Source organism: Phaenicophaeus curvirostris, chromosome 15 (genome assembly GCF_032191515.1).
Source record: "Phaenicophaeus curvirostris isolate KB17595 chromosome 15, BPBGC_Pcur_1.0, whole genome shotgun sequence".
NCBI classification, from domain to species: Eukaryota; Metazoa; Chordata; class Aves; order Cuculiformes; family Cuculidae; genus Phaenicophaeus; species Phaenicophaeus curvirostris.
This window is the reverse complement of record NC_091406.1, coordinates 14010779-14027101: the sequence shown is the minus strand read 5'-3', so window position 1 is coordinate 14027101 and position 16323 is coordinate 14010779.

Sequence of the window (16323 nt, the reverse complement as noted above, 5' to 3'; positions counted from 1 at the left end):
CTTCCAACAGTCCTGGAAGACTGGGGAAGTTCCACTGGACTGGAGGCTGATGTTGCGCCCACCTACAAGAAGGGTCGCAGGGAGCATCCAGGGAACTACAGGCCTGTCAGTCTGACCTCAGTGCCAGGGAAAGTCATGGAGCAGGTGATCTTGAGTATGATCATGAAGCACATGCAAGAGAACCGGGTGATCAGGCCCAGTCAACACGGGTTCACAAAAGGCAGGTCTTGCCAAACTAACCTGATCGCCTTCTATGACAAAGTGACTCGGCTGCTGGGTGAGGGAAAGGCTGTGGATGTATCTTCCTGGACTTCAGTAAAGCCTTTGACACAGTTTCTCACAGCATTCTGCTTCGGAAACTGTCAGCCTCTGGCCTGGAGAGGCGCACACTCTCCTGGGTGGAAAACTGGTTGGCTGGAGGGCCCAGAGAGTGGTGGGAAATGGTGTGAAATCCAGTGACAAGTGCGGTTCCCCAGGGCTCAGTGCTGAGTCCAGCCCTGTTCAATGTCTTTATCAGTGACCTGGATGAAGGCATCGAGTGCACCGTTAGCAAGTTAGCAGATAACACTAAGCTGGGTGGAAGTGTTGATCTGCTGGAGGGTGGGGAGGCTCCAAAGGGATCTGAACAGGCTGGACCACTGGGCAGAGTCCAATGGCATGAGGTTTAACAAGGCCAAGTGCCGGGTCCTGCACTTGGGGCACAACAACCCTGTGCAGTGCTACAGACTGGGAGAAGTCTGTCTAGAAAGCTGCCTGGAGGAGAAAGACCTGTGTTGGTTGACAGCCAACTGAACATAAGCCAGCAGTGGCCCAGGTGGCCAAGAAGGCCAATGGCATCTTGGCTTATAACAGAAATGGCATGACCAGCAGGTCCAGGGAGGTTATCCTGCCCCTGTACTCGGCACTGGTGAGACCACACCTCGAATCCTGTGTTCAGTTCTGGGCCCCTCACCACAAGAAGGATGTTGAGGCTCTGGAGCGAGTCCAGAGAAGAGCAACAAAGCTGGTGAGGGGGCTGGAGAACAGGCCTTGTGAGGAGCAGCTGAGAGAGCTGGGGGTGTTTAGCCTGGAGAAGAGGAGGCTGAGGGGAGACCTCATTGCTCTCTATAACTACCTGAAAGGAGGTTGTGCAGAGCAGGGCGCTGGGCTCTTCTCCCAAGTGACAGGGGACAGGATGAGAGGGAATGGCCTGAAGCTCTGCCAGGGGAGGTTCAGGCTGGACATCAGAAAAAAAAATTTTATGGAAAGGGTCACGGGGCACTGTAACAGGCTGCCCAGGGAGGTGGTGGCATCACTATCCCTGGAGGTGTTTAAAGGACAGGTGGATGAGGTGCTGAGGAGCCTGGTTTAGTGGTTGATACAAATGATTTGACTCAGTGATCCTATGGATCTTTTCCAACCTAGCGATTCTGCGATTCTGTGTAAATGCTTTCTGAATAGCATACACAGTCTATTTTGGTGGTTTTGATTTTGTCTGGGGATTTTTTGTTTTTGTTCTTTCGATTCCACGGCATAGAAATTGCCCAGAGTTATTCTGATATGCTCAAAGATATTCACATTAAAGATGTAAGCATTTGTGTGCCTTAAGGTGCATAAAAAATAAAAAGTATACAGTAGCATTGCAATTATTATAGAGTAGTTATAAAAAACTTCTTTGGCAGTTTGCTTTATGCATAATAGGTTATATGACCATTAAAGTCCCAGTGTATTCAGTACTTGCCTTGTGATGCTGTAACAACATTGCTTTTTAAATATTTAATTAATGCATTAAAATAAAAACTGAATAATTTTATACTATCTTTCATTTCTCTATGCTTTCCAGGGACATTCTATTTCTCCTAAATTTCAAAATACTACATTATTTCTTGCCTGCTACTACACGCACAATAAACCCCCAAACACCTCCAGAAAGATAATGATCTCACATTCAAAGGTTGACAAAATCATTTATATAATCCGTTGAAGACTATACTGTCAAAGAGAAACTGTTCTTTACTTGGGGAGTAATAATAGCAAACACCATGAAAAAAAAAGGAAAAGTTATTTTCTCTGTAATGTTAATGAATTTTTTAATGTAAATAAAACTGCAAGTCTTAGCTTCAGTCGTTCGCAAGAGCTCTATTATCAAAGTTATTATTAGTCACACAGGCAGTATTAAATGAACCCAAATAATTATGTTTCTACAGTCCTTCACATCAGATGAATATTTAAAAAAAAGCCATTGCATCTAGTGGGGTATAAACTATAGAAGATTTCCTTGTACGTACCTGAGAAGTTTTGCTAAGCGTTCCAAGTCAAGCCTGGCAGAAAGTACCAAGCTGTTATCCACACACAGTTCCTGTCCAGTATTTCACAAGAAATTAACAGAGAAATCATTTCTGGTCCAAGCTCTGAACAGAACCTTTGTTAAAAAACAAAACTAATCCCACAAACATCCCCTGCGCACATGCCATCCCCGGTTCTGAATTATGTTAGTTTTGAACTTAAACAGGATGCACTCTGGTAAGTTTATCCTAGTGACAGTTAAACTTCTTTAAAAAAGGCTGCCAGGCAAAGAGGAAGAACTCTTAGTAGTATAGTATATTCATGACAGGTCGGTTTCCTCTCTGTAAGAGCAGCTAAAGCCTCCTCTCCTTGCATTTCTTTAGCTGACCTGTTCCTCCTCGTAGCACTCCAGCTTCTACTTGTCATTCTGCACCAATCTAACTGGCCATCCTATTCGACATCATAAGCAGAGCTAAAGAAAAAAATAGCCTTTTCTCAGACCTTTCAAAATAACATAAAGAACCAAAAAGAACCAAAATAAACAGGGGACTTGATACATGACTTCTCTTTACACGATGTGATCCATACCTGTGTACATACACTAGCAAAAAAAATACAATACACGACAGCATTATTTTATTAGTCACCTGTCTCATATCCCAAATTTTCCAGTATCAAGTTTCTACACCTTAGGAATCATGGGAAAATAAGACAACCTTTGTTGTCCTCTATATTGGAAAAAAAATATGGAAAGGCCTGTCTTATTTGGATTTGGTTGATCTCAATCCAGTAGTTCAACAGTCTGGATTTATTCACCTAAGGAATAAAATTATCAGGCACTGAGCTACCCATATGAATGGTAGATGTAAATGAGAACAAGAATACCAGCACTACTTGGTACTCCCACTCCTCTCCCATCTTGTAAAAAAATTTTCTCACATGCCACATCAATGTAACCAGTTCCAGTTGAAATTAAACAGATTTGTTTTCCTCCTCACAGATTCCTCCATTCACAATTCCTTGACATAAACCTGAAATTGCCAACATTTTTGAACAGTTTTGAATTCACTGGCAGTTTTGAAGTTTCATCTGAAGCTCTTCTGGGGTGAGAAGTGACAGATAAACCATCAGTAAACAAGTAGACGCAGCCCTTTTTCTTGGTTTCTCATTCTTCAAAATCTCAATAAATAAGTTTCCAATACCAAAGACTATTGCACTGAATCAACTGGAGAACGTAATTTTCTGGTATTTTTCCCATACTGCTTCAGAGTCTGTGTGTAATGAGATAGTTCGATTGAGGTTTTAAAAAAACCAAACAAATGAATTGTAGAAATAAGCTACAGTAAATTTTCATAAAGAACTACAAAATTCTGGCACATACAGACCTTTAACCTCTGTACCAAACAAACTTAAAGAAAACTAAAGTCCTCAGAATTCAAAGAGCAAAACCCTCAACAGAATAAACTTAATAGAATTATCAAGGCTCTGCAGAGAGTTGTCACACCTCTTAACTATTATAGTCTTTTGGGTTCAAGAGCTTTTCTCTCCTTTTGCACACTAGTCTCCTCCCTGTATTCTGAAGGGATTTCTCATGTTTTCAGTGGAGGTAAGCGTTAACTACCACAACTAAGAAAAATTCCCAAGACACCAGAAATTACCAACTCTGCATCTTATTTTGAAACTATTTTTTCTTCATATTTTCTATCACATAATCTTGTTTCTGGAAGTTTAGTTTGACAGTCTAGGTTGACATTTTTCATGTTAAATTCCTGCATCTGGCTCCAATTTCTCTCTGAATTTTATGCAAAAATACATTTAAAAACCTGAAATAGCTATTTGAGAAAACAACACTAAGAAGGAAACAAGACACTGATGCTCTCAAGAGGAGGGTACTTCAATTTTTAAGACAAAAATGACATACTGTTTATGCAAGGCAACCCAACTTGGGATGTATAAACTCCATCAATTGCAGTATTTATTATCTTCTAGAGGATTTTTGCAGTTTATTCTCCCTTTTGTAATTCTTCATGTCTAACTTTGGTATTCTCTACAGTCATTAATTATAAATTTGGAATAGAAGATATGGCTATACCTCTTAAGTATATCTTGTAAATTTTTCTCCTCGTCTTTCATATGCAATATTCACTCTATCTTGCTAAATAAGATTACAGTGCTATTTTCATGTGAAGAACCAGGCTTAATAATGTGATGTTGCAAAACCACACAGAAAGGTTTTATTTACGTTTTTTCTCACTTGACAAAATCCCTTTTAAACCAAGGATTAAAATACGGTGTAAGAACTAGGAAACTATCAAAAAATTGGCTTTAAAAATATGAGTAGAGTGGTTATATATGTGCACAAATAATACCAGTTACTCTAAGTCTTATCAGAGAAAGCATCCAATAAGGTATTAAAAGAGAAAAGGAGTTAGACTCAGGAAAAACTTCTATGTAGTGATAAAAGATCAAAAACTTCTGACTCACAGTCCCTGGTATCTAGGTAACAACAGATCATGACATGTGCCTTTCCTTATTTATTTACATGATTAACAAATAAATATCCCAGTGCCTTAATCCCAGAGACATCTGCCCCCCTACCACTGCTAATAGACTGATTTTCCGCAGCCCACACGGGATCTGAATCTGAGGATAAATAGTGATAACAATTAACACATTTGGAAAACTTGTGAAATATTCAACCCATAACATAACCAGCATTATGAACTGGAAACTCATTGGGTTATTATTATTTAAGTAACTATTTAAAGATTTCTGTAAAGTATTAATGCTTATTCTTTTTTTAATAAAGTTGTACTTTGCTATTATTCTAAAGCTAGCATTTGATTTTCTGAAGAACATGCTTTAATTTCATTTTTCGTATTAGAATTTTCTGTGAGATGCTACTTCAGGATTTTATTTTTTTTTTTTATTATTTTAGCCCTTCTTGCTTTCATTCACAAATTCTGATGGACTTTGTCTCTTCTTATGTCACTATGTAACTATACAGAGATTGCAATACATGAGGTGGCTTTCGCTGATCTTCCTAAACTCACAGAATAGGCTCAAAATAGAAAATCCTAAATAAATCCATATGAAACTGCAGCAACAGCCATGAAATCTAAGAAGTGCATCATAAGAAATTTATGTGAAGTATTTACAGCCACTTAGATATTGGAAGGGATTAGTTATGACTACATGTCTTATTAGGCTAAAAATATTTTCTTCTATCTGTGAGCTGCACCTGATAATATGTTATCATTTTACCTCAGGCTACATGGGACTTGATTTTATTATGTACTGATTTAGGTAGTTACTTTATTCCTGTTATACAAGTTGTCCAGCTGATTTGTAGAGCTTACAGCCCAAACAGTCCTCGGAAAATAAGAAAGATCAAGAGGGTACTACAAGATACACACTACCGCACTTTAAAAGATCTACATTACTTTGAAAATGGTACTCCATGACTCAACAGATGTGACAGAACTTTCTACATAACCATTAATTCATTTCCACTGCCTCTACCCACATTCCCTTCTCGTGCTATGAGAAAGTAAGCTTCCCATTTCTTGATTTCAAACTGTTTTTGCCATTTAAAACAAAAAAGGGAGGTGATGTTATCACTACCTATTGCCTAGCCCAGAATGTTGCATATACATTTACCTTTGGTATTCTGCATGCTGTATTTCACTCCACAATACCAACTTAATCAACTTTTCATCTTGCTTCTTGTTTCTCATCTTCACAACATGATACTAGAAAAATTAAGGACAACTATATCGCCCTCTATTCTGATTGCTCTCTGACAGACAGCAAGAGGTGAGCAAAGAAGTTTTCCAAAACCACTGTCACCAGTATGCAGTACAGATTTTGTTAATCTTTTGTGCTTTAGACGCTTGGGATAGAATATGTCAAAGGTCTCACACCCAATTATGAATATTGCCTTATTACTTTCATTACTTATTAAATAGCTAACTTTTGTTACTCCTAAACTTCACAAAAGCATGTAAACTTCTTAGAAACAGTTAATGCAAAACCCCCCAAACTTTAATAATGTTCCTTACTGCATTTTAGGTGAAGTTAATCACAAATTCATTTAAAGTAAAAGACAATCAAGCTCGACAGACTGTATTTAATGCTACTAAAAACAGATTTTCATTTATATATCTTCTAATATTAGAAAACTACTTGGTGACTGGGCATGTCAGTATTTTATGCTTAATAGATTCAACTCTCTTTGAAATCAGTTATATCATGGAAAATAACCAATATTAGCAAGACATGAATTGAATTTATTCTAGTACTGGCAAACAGGAAAGCTAATTAGTGGCAACAATTTACTTCAGAACAGGATTTTTATGATTTGCTGGGTTATGACCTATAATTAAATGTATTTTGTGTGTTTCTTCCACCAAGATAATTGATCTAATGCATAATGCAAGATGCTTTAGGGCCACTTCTTTCCTAAAATGCAATTAAAATTAAACTGCACTGTCAAATACAGAACGTGTTGGATATTTTGAGGCTCCAAATCTTGATGTCAGTGTTAGTGGCTAATGAAAACAAAAGAAGAGAAAGAATAAGCTGATTTGTTTCAAGTGGCACAGATAAAATCACACATTTTCCACAGAATCCCATATACTCATGTGTAACCCAGGAACATTAAGAACAAGCAGCTTGAATGACGACACTTTCAAAATCCACTAGTGAACCAACACCTTGTTTTCAAAAACCTAAGCACCTTACCCAAAAAGATTTTACCATTGTACAGGATTTTCATTTGCTCTTACAAAATGCTGCATTTCAAGTGAAGATGTCTTGGGAACAAACAGAAATGATGCAGAAGATTAAATCACAAAAAAATTTTTTTAGTGATTCAATTACATAACAACTTAATTACATAATTGAGAGCAATAAAAAAATAAACTTGTTTTAAACTTGTATGCTGACATACTACAAAGATTTTTTTTTGACAGAGAAACATTCTACATTTCATGAAACTGTCTGCTAGTCTTAAAAGTGCTTTATTTTTGTCTTGTGAATAAGTATACACTGTTTTACGTTCTCTGCAGTCTCATTTAATCAGTTTTTTTAAATATTAGGCAATGTTCTGTTATCATTTAATAATTAATATTTCCACTAATGAACTAGTTTGTTACTGAAAGTAACAACTGGCAGACCAACCTGTGATACTTAACTAAACCTGAAATAAAATGGGAAATGAACAGAAATAAGTGGGAGCCATGGGTTAAGGAAGATACTGAAATGGACACAACATGGAAAAACTAAGTATTAAGATGGCAGCGTGGATTAACAGACAAATAGCAAGGCATTTTCATTTCAAGTAGTCCAGGTACACTTCAAAGTTTTCAGGTGTTTAAAAACAGCAAAGAATAGATACAGAATCATATCTCCTGAATTTAAATTTTCAAATCGATTGTTATTTTCTTGGAACGGATTAGGTTTTTGCAGCCAAGATAAGTATTAATTCAGCAAAAAAGCATTTTAGAAGATGATGTAGAAGATGTAGATGTAGAAGAAAAGCCTGACCTAAAGATCCCCACTGAAACCCCTCTCTTGCTTAGTGTTCTTAAGAATTTCAGTGTGAAATTCAGAGCTGCAAAGTATCATAAAGGTTGATAACCCTGAAAGTTTTTAAAGACTAGGAGCCTGTGAGCAACAATAGCACCCAAGTCATACAGAAAGTCAATGTCAGCAGGCCTTGTAAGCACAAAAATATTTTCTACAAAAAAAGTCAGTATTCATTTATAATACAAGAGTATTGTAAAACTGCTGTGTTACTTGGGCTAAAAAGACACAGTTTTTGTTTATGAAGTGTCTTTACTAGAAATAATAGACTACATAATGAAGTGTGTCCTTCTAAATTGTCCCTGTCCCATGCAAACAGCAATTCATCTGTTACCACTGGGGGAGGGGTGATCATTACCATGTACTTGGACTAATGCTAGGAGTGTCTGTACCAGAACTAATTGATGAAAAGCACACGGTCAAGTGTACCTTGCAGCGTGCCATCACATAGGTAGTATTTGGGAAGTACTCTTGGGTGTTTGAGGCCAGCAATAACTGAATGTGCAGTCTCCCCAATGTCTCTAAGTGCTTGTATTTTGGCAGGAAAAGAGAAAAATCATGAATGGTAAGGACAAATACAAATGAAATATTAATGCCATGGAATCCAGTTGCAAAGATATATCAGTAGAGACCATCTTATGACTAAACAGGCAGAATATCCAGGAACAGAATAAATATTCAGTAATCAACCACATTCATCCATAACAGCCTACCTCCCTTTGATCACATAAACCACTCCGATTCTTTGAACAGTTATTCCTGATGGGCAATTAGCCACTAACTGAATACGCTCAGCAAGGGGTTTGTTTGATTTTTTCATTGTGTGGCTGTGTTCGTTCTCCTCTCTTCCCCCAAAACCAGCAAGTTAATATTACCAGCTAATATTATCAACCACATAGATACAGCAAGCACTGTATTAGTGAAGGCATCATCTTGTGCCTACTGCCTACCCAATTTTTTAGAAGGTCTTGAACTTATTACAGAAATTTTGACTAATCAACCCCTTATTTTCTAGTAAGAGAGAGTCCAAAGCATAAAATGAAAGCAGGAATTCAGTTGAGATACTTCAGAACATTTACAGCTCTCAAACTCATCTTTATTTTAACTTGAAAAAATTGAACATACACAGAGCACCTAATTATTTATAGGTTCTATACCAATTATTCCTTGGGAAAACATAATCAGCTGCTCAGTTCTTAGAAGGTACTGCAATACACTCTATATGCAAATATACTCTTTCTACATCAAGCTACACATCACTTCACTGAAAGTAAAAGTCTTCATTACGTTTACTGCAAAAAATGTCAAGTTACGAAGACTCTGACAGTAAGTTAACTGATAAAATTTTCTGTTAGCAGCACATAAATCATATTTTAACATGTAGCTATCAGGTCTCCTTTTTATATCATTACGCACAAAGCATGAACTAAATGAATGCTTTTATTTTGACAAAGAACCTCCTCATCCTCTCTCAGCTTTCTTCTAAGTTGTAAAGATGTCTTAGCCCCTCCTCATCTACTTGGAAGCTCTTACTGTCACCAGACAGAAAGAAAACACCTCAGTGTCATATGCCAATACATTTGGCTGTCAAGCACTGAAGAGTACTGTCAATCTGTGTCAGAGGACTAACAAAGCAATTATCAAAAAAACATATTCATGAAGCCCAAGACGTGCAGATTAAAGCCAGACTCACTCAAATCTAGCTGGTAAGGAATATTTCCGTAGAATAAAAAAGCATGACTTTTCCACAAAGATGCCACAAATGTGGATTTTTGCTGTTTTTCTTTATTTTTCGCTACAAGAAAATAGAACCCCAAATACATCAGTTCACAATTAAGGACTTGATAAAAAAATTGAAGTGCAGTTTCAAGGAAAACACTGTTAAATCAGTAACTACAAAAATATTATATTCCGGTTGCCACTTAAGTCCTAGAAAAGTAATCACTTTGATGGCTGGTCAGGATGAAAACCATCTCAAGAAGGCAAGTACGTGGGAGAAGGTGTATTTTTGAAAGGTAGAATTTGGTTTGAGAAGAACTCCAGAAAGCTGAGCAGGTTTGTCAAACTCACAAACCAAGTTACATCACAGCAGTGAAATAGTTAAGCTGTTTCAACTAATTGTAAAGTGAGAAATAAACCTCATTATGTACTATGTTAAGCAGCCTGAGAATGCCAAAATACATCTTGACTTACATCAAGCATCCCTGGGCCCACGGGACTGACCAATTAAAAAGTTTCTTTTAACTCCTTTTAATTAATTAATACAGTCATATTGCAGAAGTTCTTCATTACACTGATTCTGTCAAACCTACTACTTCAGGTAACATGCCTGTGTAGCACAATGCTTAATGGCATTTTGACAAGCACTAGAATCATTGAAACATAAATGATTCTTAAGTATGATCCTCAGAAATTCTTTCTCCAGCATGTACCCAAGCATTCAGTTTCATTCACTCACTCTCACAGTTCAGTTGCAATAAGCAACCATTTCACTTCTGAAGCAAAGACTTAATTTCAGACACTGTTGAATGACTAGGCCTGTTTAATCTATTACTTGCCTAGTAAGCTCACTTTTCTAGAAGAAAAACATGTACAGTCATAAAGTACACATTACATTGGGTTGTTGATTGCATTTGACACATCCTGAGAGGTAACAGCTCACACAAAATATCATCGGAGGGCAAACAGTTTTTTTTAAGCACAGTTCCAGACTACTCCCTTCCATGTGTATTAACACTTCTTGTGGGAGATCATAAATTTTAAGTCTTACCAAGAAAAAACAGCATCCCTTCACAAACACTGAAATAGGAGGTAAACATTCAAAAAATTTGTCTGTAGTTGAAATGAACCTAACATCTCAAAGCATGACTTTCCAAAGGAACTACATTCTGACATTTAAAGATTGTGAAAGAGCTTTATTCATTTGCCAAGTTAAATCAATAAAATAAAAAAGCGCATGTTAGAATAAAGTTATGCAAAAGCTCTACTAAAGAATTGGTCCTTGATGGCCTTCACGTGGCAGTGGCTAACAGGTATGTGTGTTTGGGTTTTTTTAGAGTGGAGTAAAATACCAGCTCCAGTAAACCAAACAGGAATCAACTGATGAATTTATTCTTCTCTTTACAGATTAAACACTACCATGAAAAAGGAAATCTCATCTCTGTCTCTGCTGACCTTGTTCCACATGTTACAATCTATATGTAAATCCAAGACCAAGATACATTGAAGGATGAAGATGCAGAAGATGCAATATCAGAACCAATTTTATCTTAGGAAAAGTGATAACCATGACAGTAATGGGTCACATCTGCAGCGCAGATGAGTCACTTCTGATCCTTCAACACACAACAGAGAATTAAAAATCTGGCGTAAGATAAAACCAGTAGTGATCCTTCGTTTTCCACAAAGATATTTCTATGGGAGCTAACCAATTAGAACTTCTGTGCTAACAAAAAAGTCCTGAAGCTAAATACTTATTCCAGCTGGCTTACTTGAATATGTTTAGACAGAAGTGCTCTAATTCAGATATAGTTGTGTTTGTACGCATGCAACTTAAGTACCTGTCCTGTTGTTGGAACAATAACATATAATCGGTCTGCAGATATATTCAGGTAAGCATCTGTAGGACTTATAAGAAAGAAAAAGAATTCAAAGTTGTTCTTCTGCATCAAGACATTATTCTAAAAAAAAAAATATGATCGAATAGCTCTGTTAAAAACCATGCATGTCTCTTAATACAGTGTTGTGATACAAAAGTAACAATATGAAAGTGTGTTATTTGGTATAAAACCAAATGATAACATTGTTACTTTATGTTAAACAAAATAAAGGTATATCCCTTGTGATTTTCCTCTTGTGCCATCTCATGAAAAGCATGGTTGAGTAAGGTAGGAATCAGTGACATCCTGAGCTATGTAAAAATACATTCAAAACCCTTCCGTTTTAATGTACTGACTGGAAAAAAAAAAAAAAAATCACTAATACTTGAAAATTAACCGTCTTTAAAGATATTCCCAATTACATTTTTATACTCAAATTTATATAAATTATCAAATCTCTGCATTCTTCTTCTTTGAAGTCATGCTATTCTTGTAATATTTACTAGCTGAAGGGTTGTGGAAGAAGAGTTGGTGGGCATGAATATACTATGATTAAGTAGACATCTTCTAATGCATTGCTTTCTTTATCCTCCATATCTTTTTCTCTTATATGGCTTACCTTTCGCTTAGTGGTTTCCTAGTTTAAGTGGTTCAGCTTCAGGAAGAAACACGTAAGACACTTCTCCCCAGCATCTCAGATACTGGCACAGGCATTAAGTATAGTACAAATAGTCAGAGAAAGCTAAGAGGGAAAATCAGTTTGGGAAAAAACTAATTTCAAGAGGAAAAAAAAGGCTTTTATTTGAACTCAGTCACAAGCACATGCAGTCCAGGGCTGCCTGTTTACAATGCATTTTCTGAGCTTTGTTGAAATCCTGGCCAAGTTGGGTTTCGCCCAGCTTGGATAATCTCCTAGCAGGCTGCATTTGAAAGTTATGTCACCATCCAAGTTTTCTCTGTTGACAAATGTTTCCATAAATGCTAACAGGCTTCAGCGCTACTTCTTGTTTTGCCTTTGTGCGCAGAAATAAAATGTTCAAGTGCATACAAGTGATCGCTATTATGGCCTACTGGTAGGTGGAGGCACATCAGTGGTAAGCAAGACAGTGCAGTACTTACACAAAAGGACTTCTTAAGGAGATCTTCCCACCCCAGTCACTAAGCCTTTATCAGATGCTTGATAGTATGAAATTTATCCAAAGAAAAACTTACAACCTGACACATTCAAATTTGCCTTTTTCTCAAGTATACTGTTAATGAAATTCACTTGATGTCATGTAAACACTGGAGTCTGACTTATTAACATGCTCAAAAAGACTCTTCATCCTCTAAGTAAAATATTTCAGGAATTGACATTGTGTTAAAAATGAAGAAAAGACTGCATTTGCTTTTTCACAGCCATATTTGTGTTTGGCAAAAATGTCTGTAGGAAAGGTGTGTGCCCTTTAATAAAAACAATTGTTCTGCTTCAGATTAAATCATTTAACCTGCTGTGAGACAATTAAAGTCTCTTTTGCTACTGAGCACAGCTAGTTGCTTAATAAAAGGATCATGGAGTTATTCACAAAAACATTAATTTTGCAAAACAGTCAAAATCTGCCCATAGTAGGTACATTACTTAAAAAAAGAAAAAAAAAAAAATGATTTGCAAACCATTTATACTGACAAAGGTTGATGGATACTCAGAACCACTAAAATGGTCCCAGAAACCAATCTGGTTTACAGGTTTTTTAAATGCATCATTCATTTATGTCTTAACCACAGTTAAAAGACTGGTGAAAAAGCTGTGCATACACAACTCAACACCTGTAAATATATCTCCTTTATTATTAGCCATGCTATTAATAGAGCACACAGCTATTTTCTTAGGCTTTACTAGAGTACTTATGACAAAAAAGCACTCTCTATAGTTTCTCCTCACACACAATTTCATCTCAGACTCTGCTTTCAGGAAAACCACAAGTTATGTAAGCCTCAACTCAAAGAAACAGAGATCTTCCTCTACTGGGATGAGTCCCTTACATGATGTTGAATAACCAGAAGAATTTTTTGCCCTGATCTACATGCAGGCAAATATATCTCAGTATTTTAAATCCTAGGACCATATCGTAACTTTTTGTAGGAAAGCAGATCCCCAAGTGGGTCCATTTTGGACTCTAATACTTGAAACAGAAAGGAGAGAAATAGAAGCTTGGCATGGTGCCCGACGCCTACAGGAGTGATGACACAGGTTGCAGCGTAGAGGGCAACATGCACAGAGTCACAGGAGATGGAGCACAGACTGGGCACTGGAGGCACCATGGCTATAAACACCTAACCAATTTTCAGCTAGAGATATACACACCTGGAGCTTAACAAAAGTGGTTTACGAGTAATAAAGATAATCAAGAAATAATATCTAAATTATGCAAAAGTCACTTATTATCTAGTTTGCACAACTCCACTTAAACTTAGTATTATGTTAGCTCAGATAAGAGTTTTTTAAAAAAATTCCATTAAGAAAAATATATAGGAGATCCAAATGGTACTTCAAAGCAGCAGCTGCACAGCCCTTCAGTTAAATCAAATGTTTCTTACCTAAGTAGTTTGTCCCAAATGACCATGAGGTGGCTATAGGAACATGTATTTTTCCATCCTAAGGTACACAGTAAAGAGGAAAATGTTGTTCGCAGGCAACAACACACACACTGACTCATTGAAAAGGATCCAAGTACCTTATTTTAAATTTATAAGCATGTTTATATTTGCACTGCAAGTAGCATCTCTCATACATATGCTAGGTTATCATATAGATGGTATCAGCAATGAATAAAAAGGTATTTACATGTTACTTAACACTCAGGCAGAAAAGAATTGTTAAGAGCTAAGGAGGGTTTGTAGCAATTAGCAGGTTATCACCTTAACAAAAGCAACAAAGAGGATGAATCAACACCTTTTTCAAGATTGAACACTTGCATGATTAATGCATCAAAGATACACACAATGCTTTAATAACATCCATATGGTGTTATTTATTTAAGCAGTGATAAAATAAGCTTTTAAGGGGGGATACTTCCCAAAGCTATGGGGTTTTTTTTTTCATTTTTCCTTTTAAGAAAGCTACTATGAGTACCACTTCTTTGGAAATTAAGGAAGTTTAGGGACATTAAAATTGAAAGAAAAAAAAAATAATCCCAAACCTAATTTAAAAAGGCTCTGAAGAGGCATAATTCACAAGAAAGAGCAACAGCCCATAGAGCTGTGTTTCACTGTAATGAAACTAATTGCCATGTATTCAAAATAATGTTGAACTGGTCTGATAATTTTTAAAAAGGCCACCTCTATCCTCAGTTTAAAAGATACACAGCATCTACAACAAGAGGCCACACAAAATTACTATTAGCTCAAAAACCTAAAGTTAAAAGTGGGACCAGAACAGAAAAAAATTACAAAATTCAATAAAATAATTACTATCTTTTTCTATTCCAATTCACAACTACCAAAATTAAATAGCAACATACCCTGCAAAACCAAAGCAAAATAAATTTAAGGTTTTGTTTCCTTAAAGTCTATGCACTTCTTTCTCTGCTTTGTTCCTGTTGCAAACAGGGAGCAAAAGCATATTTTAAGTCATATATTCCTAGATATTAGAGGTTTATTACAAGTGTTGAAGTTAAAATGGTAGACATTTACCATTAAAACCTTCAATTGTCACTCCATAATCATTTTATCTGGCCTGAAGGGGTGATCAGTTTTCACTCCCACAATTTATATATCTGAATGAACCAACAAACAAATAAAAGCAAGAGCTATCTGGCAAGTGAAAACACAGAGACCTTCCCATTTATTGGGACATTCAGTTCAGTTTATCCATTAAATCCATTCAATGAAATGAATAATTTCAAGAGGCTTTTATGAAAAATCTACTGGGAATAAAGACAAATATTATACAAAGTATTCAATTCAGAACTTCCTTTTTATTCACACTAGAAAAAAAATAGTTCTATTCAAAAACTGCATATGAATCTTCAGACAGGGAGACACCATACATCCAGATCATTTCACAAACTGACCACAAACTTAATCACTCCTCAGAAATATGGCAATGCATCCTTCAAATGAAAGTTAGTACAACCTTTCAAGGGAAGTTGGTACAGGATGTACTCCAGCTATTCTAAAAGCTATGTCTTTGGGACTCATCTGTAAAAAGTTCAGATTAAAGCAGCCCAAAGGCTAACCTCCTTAAACAAACCAAAACAAAGGAACAAGTATAAAACAAAACAAATAAAAAAACTCCAAAACAACCCCAAACTTCTGAACGAAATAACAATCAAACAAAACTCAATAGTCAGAAATACAGAACAGCTGGTCTAAAGATTATGGTGTATTTGTATATTTGTCTGATAAACACCTTTCTGAGCTGCCATCAGAGGAAGCGAGGCACAACTGTGCATCTGATAACCTTCCTCATCCAGCTCTGCCCTAAATTAAAAAAAAAAAAGTAATAATACAACAAATGGGAGGTAGCCAGTGATGAAAAAAAAATATATAGCATCAAGGCACTAGCAAGTATTGCCATTGAACAAGTAACACTGTTCACAACATGTTTCTCAGTATCAGTTTCTCAAGTGCTATCAGGTACCACTCTAATCACTTGATAGCTTTCCACCTTTCTGTAGTAGCCACATAAAAACACTATCCTACCCCCAAGCACTGCATCCAAGTAAAAAACATCCTAACAGTGCAAATGTTCGTTATAGAATTTCAAAGACACTGATTTGGCAAAAACTCAATTAAAGACAGAAGCTGTTATCAGAGGACAGCTTACGCTCACCAATTAAGATAATTTTTGACAGCATTACAGGATGATAATCAGCCTAATGGCTTTTATGGA